A 24452-nucleotide genomic window follows, 5' to 3' on the forward strand; every position below is an offset into this window, starting at 1 on the left:
CAATTTTACCCGGGCTCGGCATATGATCTGTATTCAAGGGGCCGTTTTGCCTCTTCTGGGGGACGAAAAACCCGAGTTTCCGAGTGGAAACCCCCCCACTTCCGTATGAGACCGGTTATTGACAGGAATCGAACCCAGGTCTTTCCGAACAAAGGGCTTCGTTTACGTCGACTGAGCTACGGAGGCTCTTGCATACATATAGTATGACTATTAATCAAAGGATTGCGTCTTTCGATTAAATCCAGTTACTTAATCTTTCCTATGAGTAACTAGTCAGAATTCCAAGATCTGGACTCAGATGTCCAAATTTAAATTTCGTTACAACTAAACGAGTACTCATACGAGTCTATTTTCGAACTTAAAAACGATACTCCGCAAGTTAAACAGATGTTAATAGCCAGAATATTGCAACCATTATCATGTTTACTTCGAGGGCTTGATATATGACTTATCGTTCTGTCTCTGCACCCAGCGACTATTCAAAATATTTATTGACCCTCCCATTACAATAAAGGTTGCATTAGTGGAATCGACAGAAAGAGATCATGCAGTCTCACATAAAAAATGATTTTCGAAAAAAAAAAAGTAAACATTAAGGTATGTGATAGATATAAATAAATCACGTATGATTTTGTTTGAATTAGAGGTGGATATTTTTTTTACTGATTTCTAAGGGACAGCTGTTACAAAGGTCTTTTAATGACGTCACTCAGTCAAATGCTTTCTCTCGAATCCCTTTAAATCGTTGGTTCCAATAACTAGGTCACATCACCAAACAAAACAACAACAAGAAAGTCCCTCCCCCCTCTTCTTTAGGCATTCTGACTTTCCCATCCTCTTCCTTGCTTCCCTTTTATCTATTGCGTGCCAAGATTATATTTCTCACGTCAGCCGGTCCTTCCTTTGGAAGCACGCTTTTTTATCGGGACCCAATCAACAAGGTTTTCCCATCGCGTCGCCTTGCACTGACACAAATCATAGCCCCAAGGTTCAATTTCAAGGTCCCTCGACCGAAATGCCGTAGTCGCAGCAGTGCGTATGAAACTCATGAGCAGAGCGCGAGGCATCCTCCTATACGTTCTTTTATACTAAGATAGAATGAGATATCTCTTGGCTGCAATATACGCAGCCAATTGGCACGAAGTCGATCGTTAGCAGTACGACCAGTGCCATTACTCCTTACCAAGGAAGCTGGCCTTGTACACATTAATAGGAGCGCTGCAGGGGCAGGTTATTGAATTACCTTTTGGGTGACAGCCAAATCCTTGCATAACTCAACGCTCAATTCAAGGAATTCGCTTCCACTGCTGTTTTTTTAAGAAGACTTTGTTTTTTGATTGTTTTAAGGTTTTTGATGATATTTGATTATTAATTCTGAGATATATTTGATTATTCGTCCATAGTTTTTCTTTGTTTGTAATCTTAAATATAAGAAAACAAACAGAATATTTGTTTGCACTTAGAAACACAAATTATTAGACACACTCGACTTTCCTTATAGTCCTTATAAGGACTAGCTTAAAGGGGCGAAGCAAGAATGCTTTTCATCTTCCCCGTTATCTGTAGAGGACAGTGTAGAGACTATGTGTTATTGACAATTAAAGCTCTGATCGTGGCAGAAGGGTAACAGCAATGGCCGAATCTCAATTAGAACTTCATTAGCTACAGCATTGCCATCCATTACCCTCCAAGGGCATTGGATTGAATGAATTTCAATCACTGCATCTCACGGTCGATTGATTCCTTCACTCGACTTTCCTTATAGTCCTTATAAGGACTGGCTTAAAGAGGCGAAGCAAGAATGCTTTTCATCTTCCCCGTTATCTCTAGAGGACAGTGTAGGGATAAGGTGTTATTCAGCTATTAAAGCTCTGATCATGGCAGGAGGGTAAAAGCAATAGCCGAGCCTCAGTTAGACCTTCATTAGCTACAGCATTGCCATCCATTACATTACCCTCCAAGGGTATTGGATTGAATGAATCAATCACCGACTATGTAAGTAAAGGTGAAATCTCAAAAATACGGACGATCTCTAGGCCACTCCATAGTGGGCGAAAGACCGTCCTAATCTCAGCGTTGGTTCCACTCAGTGACGGGCTCCCCGACCACTGAGCAGAACCGCTCATATTCCGAGGAAAATAATTCACCGACAAGTACCCCTCAGCGGGCCGTGCCGGAGAACACTTTCCCCGGAGACTCAAAGTGCTCCCTTAGGGCAAAACCTAAGAGAGCGAACTCATTAACCCAGGATAACAGCAACAGCCGAACCTCAGTTAAACTTCATTGGTTCAGCATTGCCATTCGTTACCCTATATATGGGCATCTCATATAAAATCAATCACCGACTATGTAAGTAAAGGTGAAATCTCAAAAATACGGACGATCTCTAGGCCACTCCATAGTGGGCGAAAGACCGTCCTAATCTCAGCGTTGGTTCCACTCAGTGACGGGCTCCCCAACCACTGAGCAGAACCGCTCAAATTCCGAGGAAAATAATTCACCGACAAAGCCCCTCAGCGGGCCGTGCCGGAGAACACCCTCCCCGGAGACTCAAAGTGCTCCCTTAAGACAAAAACCTTAAGAGAGCGAACTCAAAAACTCATCGCCCAAGGGGGTAACAGCAACAGCCGAACCTCAGTTATACTTCATTGGTACAGCATTGCATTGTTGCCATCCGTTACCCGCAAGGGCATTAATGAATCAATCACCGTATGTGTAAGTAAAGGTGATATCTCAAAAATATCGGACGATCTCTAGGCCACTCATTCGTGGGCGAAAGACCGTCCAAATCTCAGCGTTGGTTCTACTCAGTGAAACTCGAGTTCCGAGCAGAACCGCTCACATTCCGAGGAAAATAATTCATCGGCAAGTACCCCTCAGCGGGCCGTGCCGGAGAACACTTTCCCCGGAGACTCAAAGTGCTCCCTTAGGGCAAAACCTAAGAGAGCGAACTCATTAACCCAGGATAACAGCAACAGCCGAACCTCAGTTAAACTTCATTGGTTCAGCATTGCCATCCGTTACCCTATATGGGCATCTCATATAAAATCAATCACCGACTATGTAAGTAAAGGTGAAATCTCAAAAATACGGACGATCTCTAGGCCACTCCATAGTGGGCGAAAGACCGTCCTAATCTCAGCGTTGGTTCCACTCAGTGACGGGCTCCCCGACCACTGAGCAGAACTGCTCATATTCCGAGGAAAATAATTCACCGGCAAGTACCCCTCAGCGGGCCGTGCCGGAGAACACTTTCCCCGGAGACTCAAAGTGCTCCCTTAGGGCAAAACCTAAGAGAGCGAACTCATTAACCCAGGATAACAGCACCAGCCGAACCTCAGTTAAACTTCACTGGTTCAGCATTGCCATCCGTTACCCTATATGGGCATCTCATATAAAATCAATCACCGTATGTGTAAGTAAAGGTGATATCTCAAAAATATCGGACGATCTCTAGGCCACTCATTCGTGGGCGAAAGACCGTCCAAATCTCAGCGTTGGTTCTACTCAGTGAAACTCGAGTACCGAGCAGAACCGCTCATATTCCGAGGAAAATAATTCACCGGCAAGTACCCCTCAGCGGGCCGTGCCGGAGAACACTTTCCCCGGAGACTCAAAGTGCTCCCTTAGGTCAAAACCTAAGAGAGCGAACTCATTTACCCAGGATAACAGCAACAGCCGAACCTCAGTTAAACTTCATTGGTTCAGCATTGCCATCCGTTACCCTATATGGGCATCTCATATAAAATCAATCATCAATCACCGCATCTCACGGTCGATTGATTCCCACCTATCTTCACTCGACTTTGACAATTGACAATTGACATTTATGTCTTTAGGGGTGAAGCAAGATGCTTTTCATATTCCCCGCTATCTGTTGTGGTTGCAGTGAAGGTAAAATTTATGAGCAGAATGCTCGCCCTGATTGGGCATGGAGATTATGCATCACTAAAGGAGGCCAATATAGCTTTTGGTCTTCTGTATTTGAATATGTCCGTTGGATCGTATGCTGCAGCTTGCTGAACCAAATCGTTGGGATGTGTGGACGTCTTTAGGAAAAACTTGGATGCTAAGGATTGTAGAAAAGAGAAAATATAGGGAATATTTGTGTCTCTGTGGAGTTGAATGTTTCTAACATACCACGGAGCATTCAAAATCATTCTCAGGCACTTGTTCTGCACTCGCTGTATTTTAATGATGTTAGCATTAGAGGTGTGGCTCCAGGCCGGAGAGGCATAGGTGATTATAGGACGAATCGTCAACTGGTATAGCTGCAATTTGATTCTGTTGCTGAGCTTGCTATTTCTATTAATTAGCGGATAGATCTGTGCTATGACTTTAGATGCCTTTGTGCATGCAGACTTGGTGTGTTGATTGAAAGATAGCTTTTTGTCGAGAATTACACCCAGGTAATTTGTTTATGACTGCCAGGGAATTTTAATATTGAATAGTAACAAATCTCCTACAGGAGACATTGGCCTTTTTGAGAAAAGAACGGCTGAGCTTTTCTGGGGGTTGACTTCCAATCTCCATTTAGAGAACCAACCCTCCAGCTTTAGAATGTTTTCTTGAAGCTCTCTGGTAATGAAAAGGGGTCTGAGAGATCTGGTTAGTATTGCCGTATCGTCTGCATATAGGGCCAAAATGGAAGTCATCGGATTGTGTGGGATGTCTGACATGTATACAGAGAACAGCAATGGAGCCAGCAGAGATCCCTGCGGCACTCCAGCAAAGATGTGGCGCTGGGAGGATGTAGAACCGTTGATTTTTACTTGCATTGATCTATTTTGAAGATATGAGTGGATTAAATGAACCATTTTAGGTGAGATGCCGGCTGAGATAAGCTTGTGCAGGAGTCCAAAATGCCAGATTTTGTCAAATGCTTTGGATAAATCTAGGAAAACAGGACCTGTGCACTGGCGCCAGTTGTAGCTGGTTGTGATGTATTCAACAATTCTGTGGATTTGCTGGGTAGTACTATGGTGTTGCCTAAAACCAAACTGTTCTTTTGGAAGGATGTTTAGGTCATTTATTGAGGTTTGAAGTCGTGAGAGGATGACCTTCTCTGCAACCTTACCCAGATTTGAGATGAGACTGATTGGACGATAATTTTGGGGTAGGTGTGAGTCTTTGCCTGGCTTATGTATGGGAATTACGTCAGCCAGTTTCCAGGTGGAAGGAAAATAGTGAAATCTTAAAATTGCATTTATTATACTGGTCAGGTACACTACTGCCCTCCGGGGCAGAAGTTTAATCACACGATTAGTAATGCCGTCTGGTCCAGGAGCTTTTTTGTTCTTTAAATTTTTAATAATGTCATATATCTCAGCAGGTGATGTTGATGCAATATGGTCAGTGCTGGTGATAGGAAGTTTGAGTGAGTGTCTGACCTTGCTGTGAATCTTATGTATGTGGTCAAAGTCAAGGTTTCCATACGAAGGCCTGCATTGCTCTTCTAAGCTGTGCGCTATAACCTCTGCTTTGTCCACATCTGTGTGAGCAAGGCCCTGATCAGTTAATATTGGGGGAAGGGATCTGCCTTTGTTTTTGGTATTTTTCAGTAGTCCCCAGATGGAGTGATCACTAGGTGAAATGGAGGATAACTTTTCATCCCATACATAGTCTCTGTGAGCTTTCAGTGCATCTCTTACTGCCCCATTTAGTCTGTTTAGATTTGTTTTGTTTTGTGGTGCACACGTGTTACGGAATCTCTTTCGAGCTCTGTTTTTATCTCTGATTAAGTTCATGATGTCTTCAGGCAAACGATCTGGCTTGCGGGCAGTTTTGTAGGAGGAAGCTACCTTTATAGCAGAATTAATTTGTTGTGTGAGATTTGTAACTGCAGTTTCTACTTCTTCTTTTGTGCGTATGTGAGGAACAGGTCCAATATGATCCTTGAGTGCGGCTGACAGTCTTTCCCATACAATGTAGGAGTGAGAAGGAGGACACAGGAATTCCTGATTTCCCAGCTGCAGCAGTATTGGATTGTGATCGGATGATAGTTCATCCATAGAAATGATACTGTACTGAAGTTTAATATCCTGCAGGATAGCTATATCCAGGATATCAGCAGTGCCGAACGTATTGAGATGAGTTGGTTCGGTGGGGCCTGCCACAACAGCGTTGCTTGATCCTAAGTAATTGAAAAGGATGCAACCATTCTTGTTTGTGGTTGAACAATTCCAGGCAGGGTGCTTGGAATTCAGATCCCCGGCAATAATGGTGGGCCCTCTGATGCCTAAGATGGCATTTAGATCAGAGTGAAGAAGAGATTTTTGGGGAGGGTTGTAAGCTGAGTAGATTTTCAGTTTGCCAGTGGAGCTGGTGACTACTTCCACTCCTGTGATCTCAAGGTTAGTGGTTGAAGGAATGCTCACAGAGTGGTGCTTAATGTAGTTTTTAATGAAGATGGCAGTGCCACCACCTCTGTAGAGTAGTCTGTCATTTCTGTATAGGTGATAGCCACTTATTGTAGGGTTGTCTGAGGGTCTTAGATGAGTTTCGCTGATTAGAATAACATCTGGCTGATACCTAGATGTGAAGGCACGGAGTTCCAGGATTTTGTTTTTGAGGCCATTTGCGTTCCAAGCAACTATTTGAAGAGATGCTGGAATGAGTTTGTTACTATTCATTTATGAGAGCTGTGAGGATGACCTGTGTTTCACGAAGAAATCTTTTAGTGGAGGTTTCAGTAGGGTTTGATAGGCTAAAATTTTGTAGCATGTTTGCTAGTGAGGCCGTGATAATAGCTGTTAGGTTTTTAGGTGCTCTTGGTTGATTTTGGTCTGGAATTGGCCTAGTTGTACGGGTCACATCGGCATAACTTCTTGTTTGCTTTTGGTTGGAGGTCTCCGACTGTGGTCGATGAGTCTCCGGTTTTGGTGTCTGGGCCGCTGGTGTTCTTGTACTGTAGGAGGAGGGCTGATTGATTGCCTCCATCCGTCTGTTCTTTGGGTGTTGAGTACATCCTTTGTAGTTCGCCGGATGAGGGCCACTGCAGTTGGCACATTTGGCCGAGGTGGTCCTTGGCTTAGTGCAGGTATTGGTTGGGTGGCTGTCTCCACATTTTAAACATCTATATTCTGCTCGGCATAGATTCTGGGCATGGCCAAACTTTTGGCACCTGTGGCACTGCCCAGAAGATGATCTTTTACGGAGTGGTTCCGGTGTGACGATGAGACCACAGACTGTTTTTAAGTTGTAGATATCCTTATATATTTTGTGAATCTCAACAAGGACTAATGGCATGGGAGTTTTGTCTGCTTTGTACATTCTGCTCACTTTGACTGGTGGCAGATCCTGAGAATTTAGGTCAGCAGCGATTTCTGCTGTGTCAATGTCTTCACAGACACCACGAAGGACTACTTTTAAATTTTTTTCTGAACTGAGCGCAAAGGTATGATACTGGATGCCTCTGTTGTCCAGTTCCTTGGTCAACCTTCTGTAGTCTGTCACTGTTGCTGGCTGAATCTTTATGCCTTCATCCATGTTTTTGGCCTTAATGAAGCCAATATGCAGATTGGACATTGTGGATCGTAAAGCTGCCCACTTTTGTTTTTCTCTAAGGATGACCGGAGGCACCTTTTCTTTGGGAGAGGTAGCGGCGTCCGAACCCTGAGAATCCTGTTCCATTACAGTATTGTCATTGTGCGGTTCTTCTGTTGTTCTTCGCTTTTTGCGAGCACGCACTTCTACAAAGTCTGAAGGTGTAGAAGGCATCGACTCTAAATGATCTTCAGCGACGACTTTGTGAGCACGCACTTCTGCAAAGTCTGAAGGAGTAGAAGGCATCGACTCTAAATGATCTTCAGCGACAGCGTCTGAGACACATTCAGGGGGAAACGTGTCATACAGTTTAACCTTTCCCGGCCAGTTATCACTCAGTAGCTTTCCCAGTCTGAGGAATTCCCTGTAGACTTCTTCGAATTGGGTCTCATTTAGAAGTTTTGTCATTTCAAGAAATAAAAATGTGTTGATACACAGATGGAGAAAGAGTAGAGGTCCCTCAGGTGCCCCGAGCAGGCAAAGACAATCCTGTGAACTTTTGAGGGTCCACTAGCAGATCCCGTAGACACTCTTAGGTGTCTACCAGCAATAAAATGTTACTCTATTATATATATATCCCGTAGATCAAATCGATCTACCAGCAACGGTAGCAAATATTTCACCTTAAAAAACCTTAGAAAATGAAGAACACTTACCTCTGTATATATCATTTATCATTCAAAACTATCGCCACTAATTAACAACACAATGACTCAGCTGACTCTTTAATTTCATCATCAATAATACACTACACAAAACACTAACACACGGGCCGCCATTTTTTCCTCCAATCAATTTCACTCGACTTTCGATTTTTTTTCTTCTTCTTATATTAAAAACATTGATTATTATTATTACTGTATTCGATTATGCTTAAATATAATAATAGTATTTTTAATATATTAGAATACGCATTTTAAATTATTTATATCATAATAAAATATAAATGATTTTATACATAAATATAAAATAAAATTTGAAAAATGTCTAAAAATCAGCACGAGCAGGAGAATATGATTTTCTTTAAATGCACTTGCTATTTTCTTTCTTGCACTTTCTTTTCCTTAATTTTTTTTCTCAATTAACTGTAATATCATCAAAAGCTATTAAATTTAATAACTCAATATATTTTTAATTAAGGTTTTATTGACAAATAAGTTCACGTGGAAATGTTTAGGATTTTTATTGTAATATATGAATATTTAATTGAGTTTGTATTGATATGGCAACGCTTATAAAATTGCTTAATTTATTTTATTTTATTCTTATCCCGAAAAGAATACAATGCAGCTGTAGGTCAATGTCTAGTCCAGAAAGCCAATCCGAGGCTTTCTGGATTAGACAGTATTATCTGAAGCAAAAGTGTTGTCTGTAAATGGATAACATTGAGTATCGTGCGGTTATAAAATTCTTTGTAAAAGAAGGTTTAACACCAAAAGAAATTCATTCCAAGTTCATAAAAGTTTATGGGCACTCTTCTCCTTCGTTTTCGACAATTAAGAAATGGGCTGCCGAGTTGAAACGTGGCCATACCAGCCTTGATGATGATCCACGTGAAGGACGTCCAAAAAGTGTAACAACACCAGATTGATCAAGCGCACGATATGGTATTGGATGACCGGCGAGTCAAAGTGCGTGAAATTACTGAGATTACAGGCATTTCAAAAGCACGTGCAGGATATATTTTGCATGAAGAATTGCAAATGAAAAAGCTTTGCGCAAGATGGGTGCCACGCTTGCTCACAGCAGATCAAAATATTGAAAATCACTCACTTGAAAATCTCCAAACAGTGTTTGGAGCGTTTTAACAAGAATAAAACGGATTTTGTGCGTCGATTTATTACTATGGATGAGACTTGGATTCACCATGACCCACCAGAATCCAAACAGCAGTCAAAATAGTGGACAGAAGCCAGTTGTTCAGCGTCAAAGAAGACAAAGTCACTTCCATCAGCAGGAAAGGTCATGGCATCGGTGTTTTGAGATGCTAAAGGCATTTTGGTTATTAATTATCTTGAATGGAGTAAAACAATAACCTGGGAATATTATGCCGATCTTTTAACCAGACTAGACGAAAAAATTCCTGAGAAAAGACCCTGTTTGCAGAAGAAAAAAATTATCTTTCCTACAAAGGTGTTTTGCAATGGAAAAATTAAGGGATCTGCACTATGAATTGTTGGAACATCCACCCTATTCCCTAGATTTGGCTCCCTCTGACTTCTATCTCTTCCCAAAACTAAAACTCTTCCTCGCTGGTCAGCGTTTTTATTCGAATCAAGAGGTGATTGCAGCTGTAGAGGGGTATTTTGCAGATCTTACTGAGAACCACTACAAGGACGGGATAATGGCACTGCAGCATCGCTGGAATAAATCTATTAGGGTTAAGGGAGATTATGTTGAAAAATAAAAATAATTTAGAAATTATAAATTCGTTTTTTCAGTGTTAGGCTGAGAACCTTTCAGACCACCCTCGTATGTAGTAGATAGCGACATCTGCCCTGGTTATTTCTGATCCTGTGACAGATGACCAAATCTTCCTAGGAAGAGGCTGCGGAGCACAGGGATCTTCAACCACGACGCTATTTGTTGGGGATTGTTGGACCAGTGTTCTCTCCACATGTTAGGTGTCGATGGTAAGGCTGTTGAAGAGAGTTCATCCATGGATCAGAAACAGCTTGTTGATTTTAGGCGAAGACCAGGTATATTTTTGAGAGTCTGGTGCACGGGCAGGAACGGGTTGTTCATTACTTTATTAAATTCTTTAATCGAGGCTTGTCCTCTCCATATATTTCGTGCAGCAATGTTGGATAGGACAGATATCCAGGGAAGAGGGGTGTTTCTCAGTGTCCCACTAATTGTGCGCATGGTAGAGTTTAGCTGGGTATTTATGATGTTAGTGTGTGCGCTTCTTTCTCAGACGGAGGCACAGTGTTCTGCTGCAGAGTATGCGAAGACTAATGCAGCCGACCTTAGGACGTCTGCTCCACAACTCCAGGCTATTCCAGTAAGCCTTGAAATGATATTGTTTCTCGTTTTAATTTTATTGGAACAGGTTGGTGATGTGCCTTTTATAAGTCAGGCTTCTGTCCAGGCTCATTCCAAGGTGTTTCGGGTGAGGCTCATGTTCTACCATCTTGCCGCAGAAGGAGAGGTTCAGATGTTGATTTGCCTCGACATTGTTCAAGTGGAATGCTGTGGACACAGTTTTTGTTGGATTTGCCTTCAGATATCACTTCTTGAAGTACTCTTCAAGGATGTTTGGGTCGTGTTCAGGTTTGTTTCCAGGTTGGCAAAGAAGGTAGACTGATATAGGATCGCTAGGTCATCAGCGTACATGTATTTTCTTCAGCTGGTATGTCGGACATGTAGATGTTGAAGAGTAAAGGAGCTAACATAGAGCCCTGTAAGAGACCGTTGTGTAAGAATCTGGGCCTGCTCTTTTTTCCACAAATATGGACTCGGAACTTTCTGTTGGAGAACATGGATTCAAAAATATGGAAAGTTTTTTGCACCTTATAATATTGCCTAGTTTTTAGGAGATGGGGCCCCTGATCCAGACTGTGTCAAAAGCTGATGTTAGGTCAGTGAAAGAGACTCCGGATTCAAGTTTCTTCTGGCAGCCTGCTTCAATCTGTGTTGCCAGGACCTGGTTACAGCAACTTCTTCCTGGCCTGAAGTCACCAGCTTGTTCAATCAGGAGTGCTCTTTCGATGAGTGGTAAAATTATTTTAAGGATAATTCTTTCAAAGAGCTTAAAGGTGGAGCACAGCAAGGAGATAGGCCGTCGATTCTTAACATTATTTGAATCTTTCCCTGGTTGGGACACACCAATTATTTTGGTTCCCCTCCACAGTTTTGTTAGTCTTCCATTTGTAATAATTTTTGAGATCAGGGCAGCCAGTCATGTTTGACCTCGTTGGCCAAGATGTTTAAGAAACTTGGGAAGGAGACTACCCACTTGCCATTCATTTTAAGTTTTTAGGCTTCCTGTGCTTCTTCCAGAGATACTGGACGTACAAGTTCGGATGCTCAGGGTCCATCTTCAAGTTTTTTCTGATAGTAGATTGCACGGTTATTTTCTTGGTAAGCAGGGACGTATCTTGGAGAATTTCAGTTAATGGTTAGCCATTTGATCAGGAGTTATCTCTGCTGTTTTGCATGCTGTTGGTTCTGTCCCCACCTACTTTTCGCAGAAGTGACCAGCTTTTCTGACTAGTTTTGCTGAAGTCAATTTCATGGATGGTTGATATCATCTATCCTTTCTATTTTGTTGAGCTCCTTAGCAGCAGTTGTGTCTTCAGTTTCTTCATATTTAGCTTAAAATTCCTCAATTTTCTTACTTCGAGAATAGAGGCTTTGATTGCAGTTTTGATTGCAGTTTTGATTAGTTTAACAAATCTGGGGTAGCTATTAGTGATGGGTGGTCTAGTTCAATTTGTTTCTCAAACACATTCCAGGTAGATCTGTGAAAGTTCCATCTAGCAATTGCTGTGCCTCTAATGACTGGGATTGATGCACCTGTCTCTATTAGTGTAGGACAGTGCTGGCTGTTAAGGAATCATTTGAGGATGGTTCTGGTTGTTGACAGAGGGTGGTCTTTAGAGACTATGCACAGATCTGGGGTGTAGGTTCTGTTCAATCTGTCTGAGTGAAAAGTGCCTTCTTGCTTGGCGTCGTCAAATATAGGTTTTATATATATATATATATATATATATATATATATATACTCATCCAGTTAACCAGATTACCACATTCTTGGTTGTTAGAGGAATAGCCCCCACATGGTGTGAAGAGAGTTGAAGTCACCAGCATATATAGCAGAGTGAGGTGATGGCCGGTCCATCTGGTTAGGCCACGATTGTGATAGTGGTTTATAGACGTTGTAGATGGTATTTTGAATTTTAATGCCTGTGGAATAATCTGTTTCAGACACACGTTGGTTAAGTCCTTGAGTTCGGGCTGGATGTAGGCTGCCAGCCCATGCTTGGGAAGCCAGATCGTCGATCGCTTTGTCTTTGGCTATTTTGTCGATGACTTCAGCTTTGGATTTAGATAGTCCTATGTTTAAGGAACAGATCTTGAGAGAGAGAGAGAGAGAGAGAGAGAGAGAGAGAGTGTGTGCTGTTTATGGAACTGTAACTTATTTTTCGTAGCTCCCCCCCCCCACTCCCAAACGAGCGACATGATCCTTGTTATTTCGGGAGACAATCGAGCCGGCATGGGGTTTTTTTGGGTTGTATATTTTTCATGGTTGCTGCATGTGGTCCAGGAGTCTTGGTATATTTGGACGCCTAGTTAGAGACATTAGCTTTATGCTACCAGTGTGACATAGGGAATTCTTGTGTCTGAAGCACCAACAATGTACCATTACATGAGAGATAACAATGGTTTTATTTACTAATTTTATAGTATTAAGTACATCTGATTTAGATGTAATCATGATTGCTAGTAAGATTCAAGATTCACGATTGTTTCAAGAGCAAGCATTAAGAATATAATTGCTGGTGGTGGTGGTGGTAGTTAACCACATGAAATACCACTATAAATTACCTATCAGAGAAGACAAACTTTTCGCCATCCCGTTCGTTATCGATATATATATATAAGCTTTCACTGTGCTGATAGAAGCGCTTTTCTTGGTATCGCATATTGCGTTAGCGCAAAAGTACTGTAATTATGCTAATAATTGGGAAATTCGTACTGCATGCCATGACCTTCCCCTTAACGTACCCTTTGGTAGGAAATTGAAAATATATTGTGAAGTGAAATAGGACTGCACTGACGTAACCCAGCATTCTTATCTTTCAAGAATCTTTCCTGTTTTGCAAAGTTCTCCATCACCTTATAATTAAAGATGGTGAATGGTATACGCAACTATCGCGCGGGTCCAAGGTTAAATGTTTGGAAGCGATTTTGTTTCATTTCTCTCACCTCATCCTCTTTCTTCATAAATGACACCTTTGAAGCTCAATGCATGTCCAATAGAGATGAGGTGACGTCCTTCACCTTGATCATCAGACCTTTGATTGATTTTTCCTTGTTATCGTGCTGAATCCATATTTGAGTTTTTATCGTAACCTCGATAGAATCAAGGTTAGAATCAAAAACATTACAGGAAACTTTTATCAATTTGTGATCGTGATTGAACCGTTTTGTCGCAAAGGTCGCTAATTATTGAAAAAAAATGCTAAAAGAAATTTTCCTGCAATAATATTTAGCATTATTCCGTAGTTTTTCATTGTTTTCATTTATGGAAAGGTTTATAAAAAGATTAAAACCAACATGACACAATTATCTGCAATATCGCACATATTTAGCAAATCAATAGATTTTATGAAGATCTACAAAATAAGTTTGCATAAAAATATTCAAAAAAATTAAATTTTAATCTGTGAACATCTAATGTGATTGATGAGAATTTTTGGACGCAACTACAATAGTAATTGTCATAAAATTGTGTTTAAACAGAAGAAGCTTTTAATTGGGCATTGCTTCATCTCCCACAAACCACGAGCTTAGAAATATCTATTCAATCTGGCAGCTAAATGTTTGAGTGAATTTCGAAATGATTTGCCTCATATTATGAATTGTTTTAAACATCCTTCTGGAAAAGCAAGATACAGGATGGGGATTCCACGTGGAATGAAGATTCAATATGAATACTTTCTGTTATTCTTCGAGAGGCTATTGATTTCGGTTCAGTAATATTGATTCGCTTATAGGCATTTTTGTACTGCGGTGGAAAGTCTACCATTCTATCAAGCAATTTTTTTTTTCTTATAATAGGGTCAACGAAAATGTCACTGGATTGCTAATGATTGGGCAACTCGTACTGCATGTTATTACTGTCCCATCAACACACCCTTTCATAGGGAAATTGGAAATATATTGTGAGGTAAAAATAAGACTGCATTAACGTATCCAACAGGATTATCTTTCAAAAATCTTTCCTGTTTGTAAAAATTAGCCATCACTATATAATTAAAGATTGTGAACGGTTTACTTGCTTATCCGAGTGGATCTAAGGTTAAATGGTTGGAAGCGATTCTGTTTCCTCCTCTTCTCCATACATGACACCTTTCTAGCTTAATGGGTGTTCAATAGAGGTAAGGTGCATGTCCTTCACCTTGTTCATCATCCCGATCATCAGATATTTGGTTGATTTTTCCTCGTTACCATGCCAAATCTATTGACTTTTATCATAACGTCAGTGTAATCAAGGTTAGAAGCACAAAAATTAAGGAAACTCTTAGAGATTTCCAGTCTGTGATGGAGATTGAACTGCTTTGTCGCAATGGTATAAGAGCTTATCGAATTATTGAAAAACAAATGTTAAGGGCATGACCTTCAGATTTCTTCGAAATGTCGAAATGAACTTTCTAAAGTTCACTTTATAAAAATACCCCGTAAATATCTGTTTACAAGACCTGAAACACAGGAGCTATTAAAGTTCACTAGTAAAATGCGCTATTTTTAGAATGTAAGAATCTCCTACTGGTGCAAATAGTGGTCACGGTTTTGAGGCAGTATGGTGTGAGGTAGAAGTAAACAGGATGAAATATTTAGTTGGGTGTTGCTATAGACCTGGTAATATGGAGGGTAATGAGAAGGAAATGTATAGGCAAATTGGCCTAGCTAGCAAGAAACGAGTTATCATTATGGGCGACTTTAATTATGGTGATATAAACTGGAAGCAAGAGACTGCATCTGGGGGTAAAGAAAATGAATTTTTGGAGTTTTTGAAAGATTACCTTAGGCAGCACGTAACGGAGGCTACACGAGGATCAAGAGTATTGGATTTGATCATCTCATCAGATGATGTTTTATAAATGAGGTGTCAAATCTTCCACCAGTTGGTGAGAGTGACCACGAGGTGATCATGTGCAGGGTGACCAGTCATTCGATGACGTCAGGAAACAGGAAGCTCAGGAAACAGCTTGCGATAATAAATTGGAAAGAGAAACTTGATGGAAAGGATATCAATGCTGCTTGGGTCATACTCAAGAACTATTTGGTGGAGGCAATATCAGAATGTATTCCAAGGGTCAAGAGGGTAAATAGAGTGTGGGTGTAAAATGGATGAATCAAGAGATAAGGTATGCAATCTGGAAGAAGAAGGTATCATGGAAGAAACACAAAATGAGTATTTATAACAACCAGTTGCATGAGAAGTACAAAGAGCAGGCGAGGAAGGTGACTAGCTTGATAAGGGTAGCAAAAATGCAGTATGAGCAGCAGTTAGCTAAAGCGGCCAAAAAAAATCCTAAGGAGTTTTTTCGATATGTCGCCAGTAGAAGAAAGAATGATTATGGTAGGATGGGATTGATTGGTGGAAACGGAGGAATGATAACCGCTGCGGAGGATATAGTTGAGATATTTAGTGAGCAATTTCTAAAGGTTTCCACATTCTTGTGAATGTGGCATCATGCAGAACTTGAAAGCAGTGGAAAAGGAGGAGGAACTGTTAGTAAGTGAACAGGAGGTATATGAGGAATTGAATAGACTTGATGTAAATAAGGCTGTGGGACTTGATGCTATTTCACCACGTGTCTTGAGGGAATGTGCCAGAGAGTTAACAACAGCTTTTGGATACCTTTTCAACATGAGTCTCTCACTGGGTCAAGTTCCAAAAGAGTGGAAAGAGGGTAAAATTGTTCCAATTCATAAGGGAGGTGATAAGAGTAAGGCTTTGAATTATAGACCAGTCTGTGTGTCTGGAGTTGTAGTCAAGGTATTAGAGAAGTTAGGTAAGAATAAAGTTCAGAATTGGGTTGACAACAGAAAAATGCTCTTTGGCGGCCAGCATGGATTTACTAAAGGAAGATCGTGCTTTAACAACCTGCTTACTTTTTTTTATAATAAAGTGACAAATGCGTTGGATAAGGGTGTTGCATATACAGTGGTATATTTAGATTTTGCAAAGGCGTTTGATAAATTTCCACATGACAAGCTGGTAATTAAATTGTAACGGATGGGGCTGAACAGTAGATTGGTTCGCTGGATTGGAGATTGGCTGTCTGATAGGTATCAGCGAGTTGTCTATGGAGGAGCGATATCCCAGAAGAGGAAAGTTACTAGTGGTGTACCTCAAGGGTCTATTTTGGGTCCATTACTGTTTAATTTTATTTGTATGTAAATGATATCTGGAGAGGTCTGAATGGTGATGTGCAGTTGTTTGCAGATAATGCAAAGTTGGGGAGAGCTATCAGGAGTAGTGTGGATGCTGTAGCTTTGCAAGAGGACTTGAATACACTGGCTGAATGGGTAAATAAGTGGGGATGTCAATCCAATGTTTCAAAGTGTAAGGTTTTGAAATTTGGGAAGCAGAGATGGGATGTAAAGTACACAATCGGTGCAAATATCTTGGAAGAGGTAGAGGAAATGAGAGATCTGGGAGTGATTGTAGACAAGCACCTAAAATTTCGGGGACATGTTACTAAAATAGTGAAGACAACACAGCGGATAATGGGAATGATGCGGAGGACATTGACTTGTAGAAGTAAGGATGTTATGGTTCCTTTGTATAAGGCTTTGATCAGGCCACATATGGATTACTGTGCACAGATCTGGTCACCTGGTTTTCAAAAAGATGAAATTGCGTTGGAAAAAGTTCAGAGGCGATTGACTAAGGTGGTTTCTGGTCTCTGGAATGTAGAGTATGAAGACAGATTGACAAAATGCAATTTGCAGAAATTGGTGGATAGAAAGAGGAGGGGGGGATATGATCGAGACATATAAGCTGTTAAGAGGTTATTACCAGATTAATGTCGGGGAGGTTTTGCACAGAATGGGTGAGGATAGCAGGAGAACAAGAGGTCATTCCTGGAAGCTGTATAAGGAGGGTGCGAGCAAGGGAGTGAGGAGCAGGTTTTTTGCATGGAGAGTGGTGAGTGATTGGAATGCTTTGCCCTAGAGTGTGGTGTGTGCAGAGACAGCGAATATATTTAAGGCACAGTATGATAAACTGTGTGTCAGTGGACCTCCCACCATGAGTCTTTGACTCCATGGAGGTTTTTATAAAAAAAAATAATAATAATAATTTCATTTTAGACATCTTCCCTCTCCACAGTCAAAAATACTTAACCAATAGGACCCTCGGGTTTAAAACACGAGGTCATGAAATATTAATTTTTATAAAATTATTTAATATTTAAAAATTATTATATTTTATTACTCCCTTTTTATATAACGTTTAAATAATCATCCTATAAATATATTAAAATATCAAATTTATTCATAAAATCATGCCACTTTCTCACAGAAAGATTTCAAGTATTCGTGGAATGCATTAAAAACAACACATCCAACTACAAATCAAATTTTTATTTTCTTTTAAATTTTATAAATCATATAAATATTTCTATTAAATGACACTGTTATCCACCCAACCCCGTGTGATGGCCGGGATAAGAATAACCCCACTGTAACCCATGCATGTCGTAAGAGGCGACTAAAATGGACGCAGAATTTCGAGAGTTTCGCTCTCTCAGGTTTCTCCCGGAACTTTGCTCTTGGTGAGGGGGGGGGTTTGATTTCGGGGGGTTTGCCCTGAGAGAGCATTTTGAGTCTGGTGAGGGGCCTTGTCGGTTGATGTCTTTCCCTGGAATATGAGCGATTCTGCTCAGTGGTGGGGGGGAGGTTCGTCACTGAGTGGAACCAACGCTGAGTTGGACGGTTTTTCGGCTACTCGTAGGGGTCCGAGGGATCGTTTTAATTTTTAGAGGTGACTTTACTTAAAAATGTCCACTGTAGCCCATACATGTCGTGCGAGGCGACTAAAATGGGTACCCAGGGAGGGTAACAGGTGGCAATGCTGTAGCCAATGAAGTTTTAACTGAGGCTCAGCTATTGCCGTTACCCAGCCATGACTAGAGCTTTTTAGCTCAATAACACTCCATTCACACAGATTTACTTCAATCAGATGAAGGGATGAAGAGTCAAAGACTCAGTCCATCTACAAAAAAAAATAAAAAAAGTTATCCACTAATCATAAATTATAATGCTCTTCCATCCCAAGGGGCTTTGCGTAATTTACGAGAATCCATTTAAACCTAACACTTACAATGAACTCTCAAGTTAGGCGTGCAAATAAAAAGTCTTCCCTTACCTATCATTGCGGTCTCCGTTAGTGAAATTAATTCTACCGATGGTCGCTCCTTAGAAGTTTTCTAAGAGAATTTTATAAATCATCTAGCCAAACAGGCGCACACATGACAGAAAAAGAGACTGTTGCTCCTTCGTTATCCAAGTCTAATCCCAGTATGCCGTTTTTTACATCTATTTCCTTCCTCCGCCTATTCAAGTTGTAAATATGGTCCTTTTTTTTTTTTTTTTTTACCTTGTTCCAAATGTCCCTGTCTTCCCCATTACTGCTTTATTTTCTGTCCTTTTAATTTGCCATTCCGGTTTAGCTTCCTTCTTTTATTCATTTCCGTGTTTCGGCTTGAATTAATACAAACATTAACCTCCGAAACAGGTGCATTTCTGAAGATATGCGGATGCTTGTTACAACACCCTCTTGGAGAGAGAGAGACGCATATTCTCTTTTAAAATCATTAATGCAAAGTTAATAGAAATATGGCGCTTACAAGAATTAATAACGCTTAAAACGAGTTTTCTATTGTGCAGATTTTTTTTTTAATAAGTTAAGATAAAAGAAAAGTACTCAGTAGTGTGAATTTAAACTATGAAAAATATGAGGGTGTTCTCATTTGTATTAATTAATGTAGAGAATAATAGAGTTATGAAAAATATGTTTTCTGACTGGCAGTTTGTACTAGAACATGACGTAAGAAGAAGATATGTATTTTACAATTTATTACGCAAGTTAAATCAAACAGAGGATGTTTACGCAACAATGAATTGTTATTGCAATTCATTTTACAAATAAAAATTACCAACAATAAAATCATAATTTATTAGTTTGTTCATATGAAGATGCAGATTTCATTATTGGCTTCAGACATAACACTGAAGCTTCGTATCACGTGATTTTTTCCCGAGGTTATTCAATGAATGTGATCAGCATTAATATTAAAACCAAACTATTCGAATCACGGCAGCTTTCTTAAAATCTACCTTGATTATCTGCATGCTCTGCATGTTTCCATGACACTTGAGTACCCATTGCGTGCAAGTCTAAATGCCTGTCAATTCTACATGTCACCCTGAAATATCACGTGTTAATTAATTATGTTTCAGACATCTCGGACGTATTCGATGACATTGGTGGCAAGTCTCCGAGGTGTCAGGCAAGTTCATCGAACATTATTTTTCCGAAAAAAAAAAAGGATTAGGGATAATTGTCAGGACAAAAAAGATATCTAAGCCAAACCACTGAAAAAACAGTGCTTCAATACTACCCACCCTGGTGACTGAATTAGAAACTTATTTAATACCGTGTTGGGCTTCCTTTAGCCCGAATTATATACAAATTACAACACCCTCTTGAACTTCTGTTTTCTTCCTCCACCTATTCAAGTTGTAGATATGGTCCTGTTTTTAACTTGTTTCAAATGTCTCTCTCCCCCCTGTTCTTTACCATTACTGCTTTATTTTCTGTTCTTTTAATTCGCCATTATACCGCACATATGTGGTTCGGCATTCATTCCACAAGGTGTTGGATTGCATCTACTTCTACAACATACCAGGTGTTCAACAGACAGTTCTTTAGTTGGCTCCGATTTGACGGAAGAGGACTTTGCTCCAGGATCTGTTTCTCTAACATGTCCCATACATTCTCAACGGGTATAAGATCTGAGCTCTTCGGTAGGCAGGGAAGATGGCGGAAATCGCTGCCATGTTCGCTGCTAAACAATTCTTGCGCGATGGACAGTAGCATTGTTGTCTTTGAAACAACCGTCACCAACTGGATAAAAGGTCAACATTTCTGGATGAACTTGATCGGTAACAATGTTCAGATATTCCTTGGAGGACACCCAACTTTCCAGCCATATCAGGGGACACGTTTCCTACCAGTAGAACATGTCACGACACCACTTCCAGAACCATGAGTTTTGTTTACAAGGCAAGGTGGGTTCATGGCTTCATGGGCTCCTGCCAAAAACAAACTCCAAAAGATCGTTTGTTTTTAGCATTGCGATAAACACAGTGCGAAAGGATGAGTTGGGCAATTTCATACATTGGTGGTGGTGAGATATTTCTTTCAACGTAATATGATGATGCCAGCTGGATAAAAAACACACGATTTATATAAGATTGTCTTCATATCCTTATTTGCTTTGAAGTAATCGGAACATCGCTAGTTAAATAGGTATCGGCGATGCCCTTAGTTTAATTAAGTTGGAATCTTGGGTTGGATGCGAAGAATCTTTTCAACTGAAGGTGTGTTAATCGGTCTCATACGGAGAGGGAGGATCTTTCATCCCGCAAAACAGGCAAACTGATAAAATACGTAATAAACACCTAGGCATACTGACTTCACAACTTTAGTTGCTTCGATCGTTATTTAAAAAAAATAATAATTTTTTCTTCATTAAAGACGCGTGCATGAAATTGACATGGAAGAAACGTTTTTGTATTTTTTTAAATCACTGCTAATTATTTCAATCAAATTAGGATTGAATTTTTTTATATATTTACGATAGAAGGTCATCCGATAAAGAAGAATAGAATAATGACAAACTTTATGACTAGGGAGGAGCCCATAAAAAACTTTTTTTTTCTCCTTTTATTATTTTTTTTTTCCCGAACAAAAAACAATGCGATAACAGGAAACTGTTCAAGGACATTCAGGTTGACCTTCATAATTACACACAGTAAATGTTCTGGTAGTATTACGACAATGAAGTTGATACTATTGCTGATAAACAAGAGATGAGATTGTTTTTCATACAACTGGTTATATATATATATATATATATATATAACCAGTTGTATGAACGGGATTATGCGTCGAAGCGTCGAATGAATTTACCTAGAATATTGTATTAAATGTAATTGGATATTTTTATCGAATAATAAATACTGGCGAGATAAATACAGTGTAGGAATCAATCTTACAATCATTGATATGCTATACAAAGTGCGATAACCATCCTTTAGAGAATTTTAAATGCACAATTAAGGTTTAATTGCTTAATAAAACTTATAACTGATACGATCTGAAATTTTAATATAAAATATGTTGTTTATTCATTATTATTGAAATAAGATCTTTTGAAAGTAACAAATTGGTTCCAGTCAAACAAACTCAGTTTGAATGTCTCAAAAAATAAATACGTAAATTTTAACTTGCGAAATACAACTGGCAAAATGAACTTCACTGCACAATTAATTTTGCATGATTGGAATTGCAAGACAAATTCAAATTGCAACTGCGAGAAAATAGAAAAAGTCAGCGTAATAACTTACTTGGGATTAAAAATTGATAGTAATTTAAGCTGGAAACCGCATATCACCGATGTCGTAAATAAAGTAAGGATTATGTTAAACAGACTTTACTACCTAAACAGATTCTTAAATTTAAATATGCTAAAAATATTATATTCTGCCTGGATTCAAAGCACACTACAATATGGTATATCAAGTTGGGGAGGAATCTATCGCAGTACTCTGAAACCTTTAGTCTCGACTCAGAATAAAGTAATTAAAATCTTAACTAGAAACAAATATAAGGATACTGCAATGTGTAATAAATACACCATACTAAACATACTACCCCTTAGATATTTATACATCGATAGGGTACTATTATTCATAAAAAACGACAACGAATACGTAAATATCAAACATGATACTTTCCTTAGTAGACATGAGGGCCTAAAATATTTAGTTCCAAAAGCAAATAAAGAAGCAATACACAAACATTATACTTATTTAGAGCCAAAAGTATTCAACACACTACCTTTAACAATAAGAAATGAAACTAACCCAAACAAATACAAAACTCTAATCAAAGAGTATTTATTTTCCCACAGAAATGAGGAAGCTCTGTTCAAAATAATTGTATAAATTATTGGTTTTTAGCATATTTGTATTCAAAGATCCAGTCTTTTGTGTGAAACGTAAAATTTAAATGCTATTTAACTGCTTTGTTTTATTTTGTTCCTAATTAATTGTTATGCAACTTTCTCTGTATGATGAAATTTTATTTTATCTGCGATTTTATTATGTAATTATATTATAATAATATGTAATACGTATATTATATGAATGTACATATGTGTATATAATGAAAATGCATTACATAAATTTTTGTAACTTTATGCATATCGTAACCTGGATGAGCTGTTGCTCTTAGGTTACACATATGATTGTTCAACATATTGTACTATTATAGGAAGCTTACAAATAAACATGATTTTTTTATTTAAAAAAATTGAAAGAGGAAAAGAATCAAAACTCGTAAAACGTAACAATTCAGTAACAAATTACATACTTCGCATGCGCAAACAGTTACGTGACGTGTAGAAAAGCTACTGATACAAAATGATACACCGGTAAAAAGAAGTTATTGAAACTTCTAGTCTTATACTAAGGTACAGAGCCGACAGGCGTATGTAAGATACAGCAATAAAGAATATTATAGATCCATTCATATTTTATAGTCAAATATAGAAATCTTCAAAGTTTAGTAATTTACCAGAGAATCGATAGTAGACCTACAGTAAAACATCTCTTTCTTCAGTATCCCGGAGTTTACAAGATCATTTGTGAATGTGGCAAACCATACTATGGTCAGACTACTAACGTATTGAAGAACACAATACGTTCTATTCTCTATAAACACCTCATAGACTGGTCTCAAACGTCCAATATACATACTTTTTATGATGAACTCGAGAGAAGGATACTGGAATCTAAAGAAATATCCCTCACTTCAACCCATATGAATAACAGCCTCAGCTACAATTTATCTGATGCGCACATTTATACTGTCTGGTATTGGCGCTCTCGCGATAGCTCACGCACGTAGTTAACTTCAATTGGAACTTCAGCACGTATTCCTTTTTAAATTGTAGTACAGTTTTTTATATTAGATCTGTTGTTGTTATTTTATAATGTTTCTGTCATTTCTTATATAATTCTTTGTATTTGATACCTGAAGAAGTTGATTTTTTCAACGAAACTAGTAGTGTCTCACGATTAAACCTTATTATTTTTTATTCTCGGTGTTATAGTCATTTAAACTATATTAATTTTCACATATATATATATATATATATGTATATATATATATATATATATATATATATATATATATGCGCACACACACACACACACACACACACACACATACCAAACATAATAAAATACTAGGCTTTGCTGTACATCAGTGTTTCTCAAACTTCAGATATCCGCGCACCCCTTCTTAAATTTTCATTATTACCAAGTACCCCCTTATCAAATAATAAATAAAGAAAGTATATTTCATTGAAAATAAAAATGTCTATTTTATTTGAATTTATATGTTCATGTAAACAAAACATTTGATTTATTTTTAATAGAACAAAATTTGGAATAGGTTCCTCTTCATTTCCCGTCCATGAAAATCCACATTTCAAGTAATTCATATCATACTTACGAAGATTTTTCATCTTCATTCTACTTGGTTCTCTAGAGATGTCAGACAACACACCCTCATCAATTTCATTTGATCCAGATGCAATATCAACGTTTTCTTGTTGCTTACAGCTAATTGTATTTGCTATATTGCTCTCGCTTGTGCGTTTTATAAATCCAGTCTTTAACCAATGATCCATACTTAAGAATTTGAAAGCTAAAAAAAATTACCGTATTATCTCGAATATAACTCGCACTTTTTTTTCCCAAAATTAAAGCAAAAAATCGTGGTGCGAGATACGTGTGGGAATTTTCGGAAACTAAAGTTTTCAGAAAAAAAAACAAACAGGAAATGGTGTGACTTACCAAGAAGCTCCTACTCG

At 38.9% G+C, this 24452-nt stretch overlaps 1 long non-coding RNA gene across 1 annotated transcript in view; it reads right to left on the bottom strand.

Moving 5' to 3' along the window:
• The window catches only part of LOC150092775 (uncharacterized), a 33462-nt gene extending 10067 nt beyond the window's left edge, over positions 1–23395 (bottom strand). The window contains exon 1 of the long non-coding RNA XR_016550531.1: positions 23150–23395. This is a non-coding gene — a long non-coding RNA (uncharacterized LOC150092775). The remainder of the gene's footprint in view (positions 1–23149) is intronic.
• Positions 23396–24452: the final 1057 nt, after the last annotated feature.

Source organism: Typopeltis vanoorti, chromosome 25, assembly GCF_054136105.1.
Source record: "Typopeltis vanoorti isolate ZY-2024b chromosome 25, IOZ_Tvanoo_1.0, whole genome shotgun sequence".
Classification (NCBI taxonomy): domain Eukaryota; kingdom Metazoa; phylum Arthropoda; class Arachnida; order Uropygi; family Thelyphonidae; genus Typopeltis; species Typopeltis vanoorti.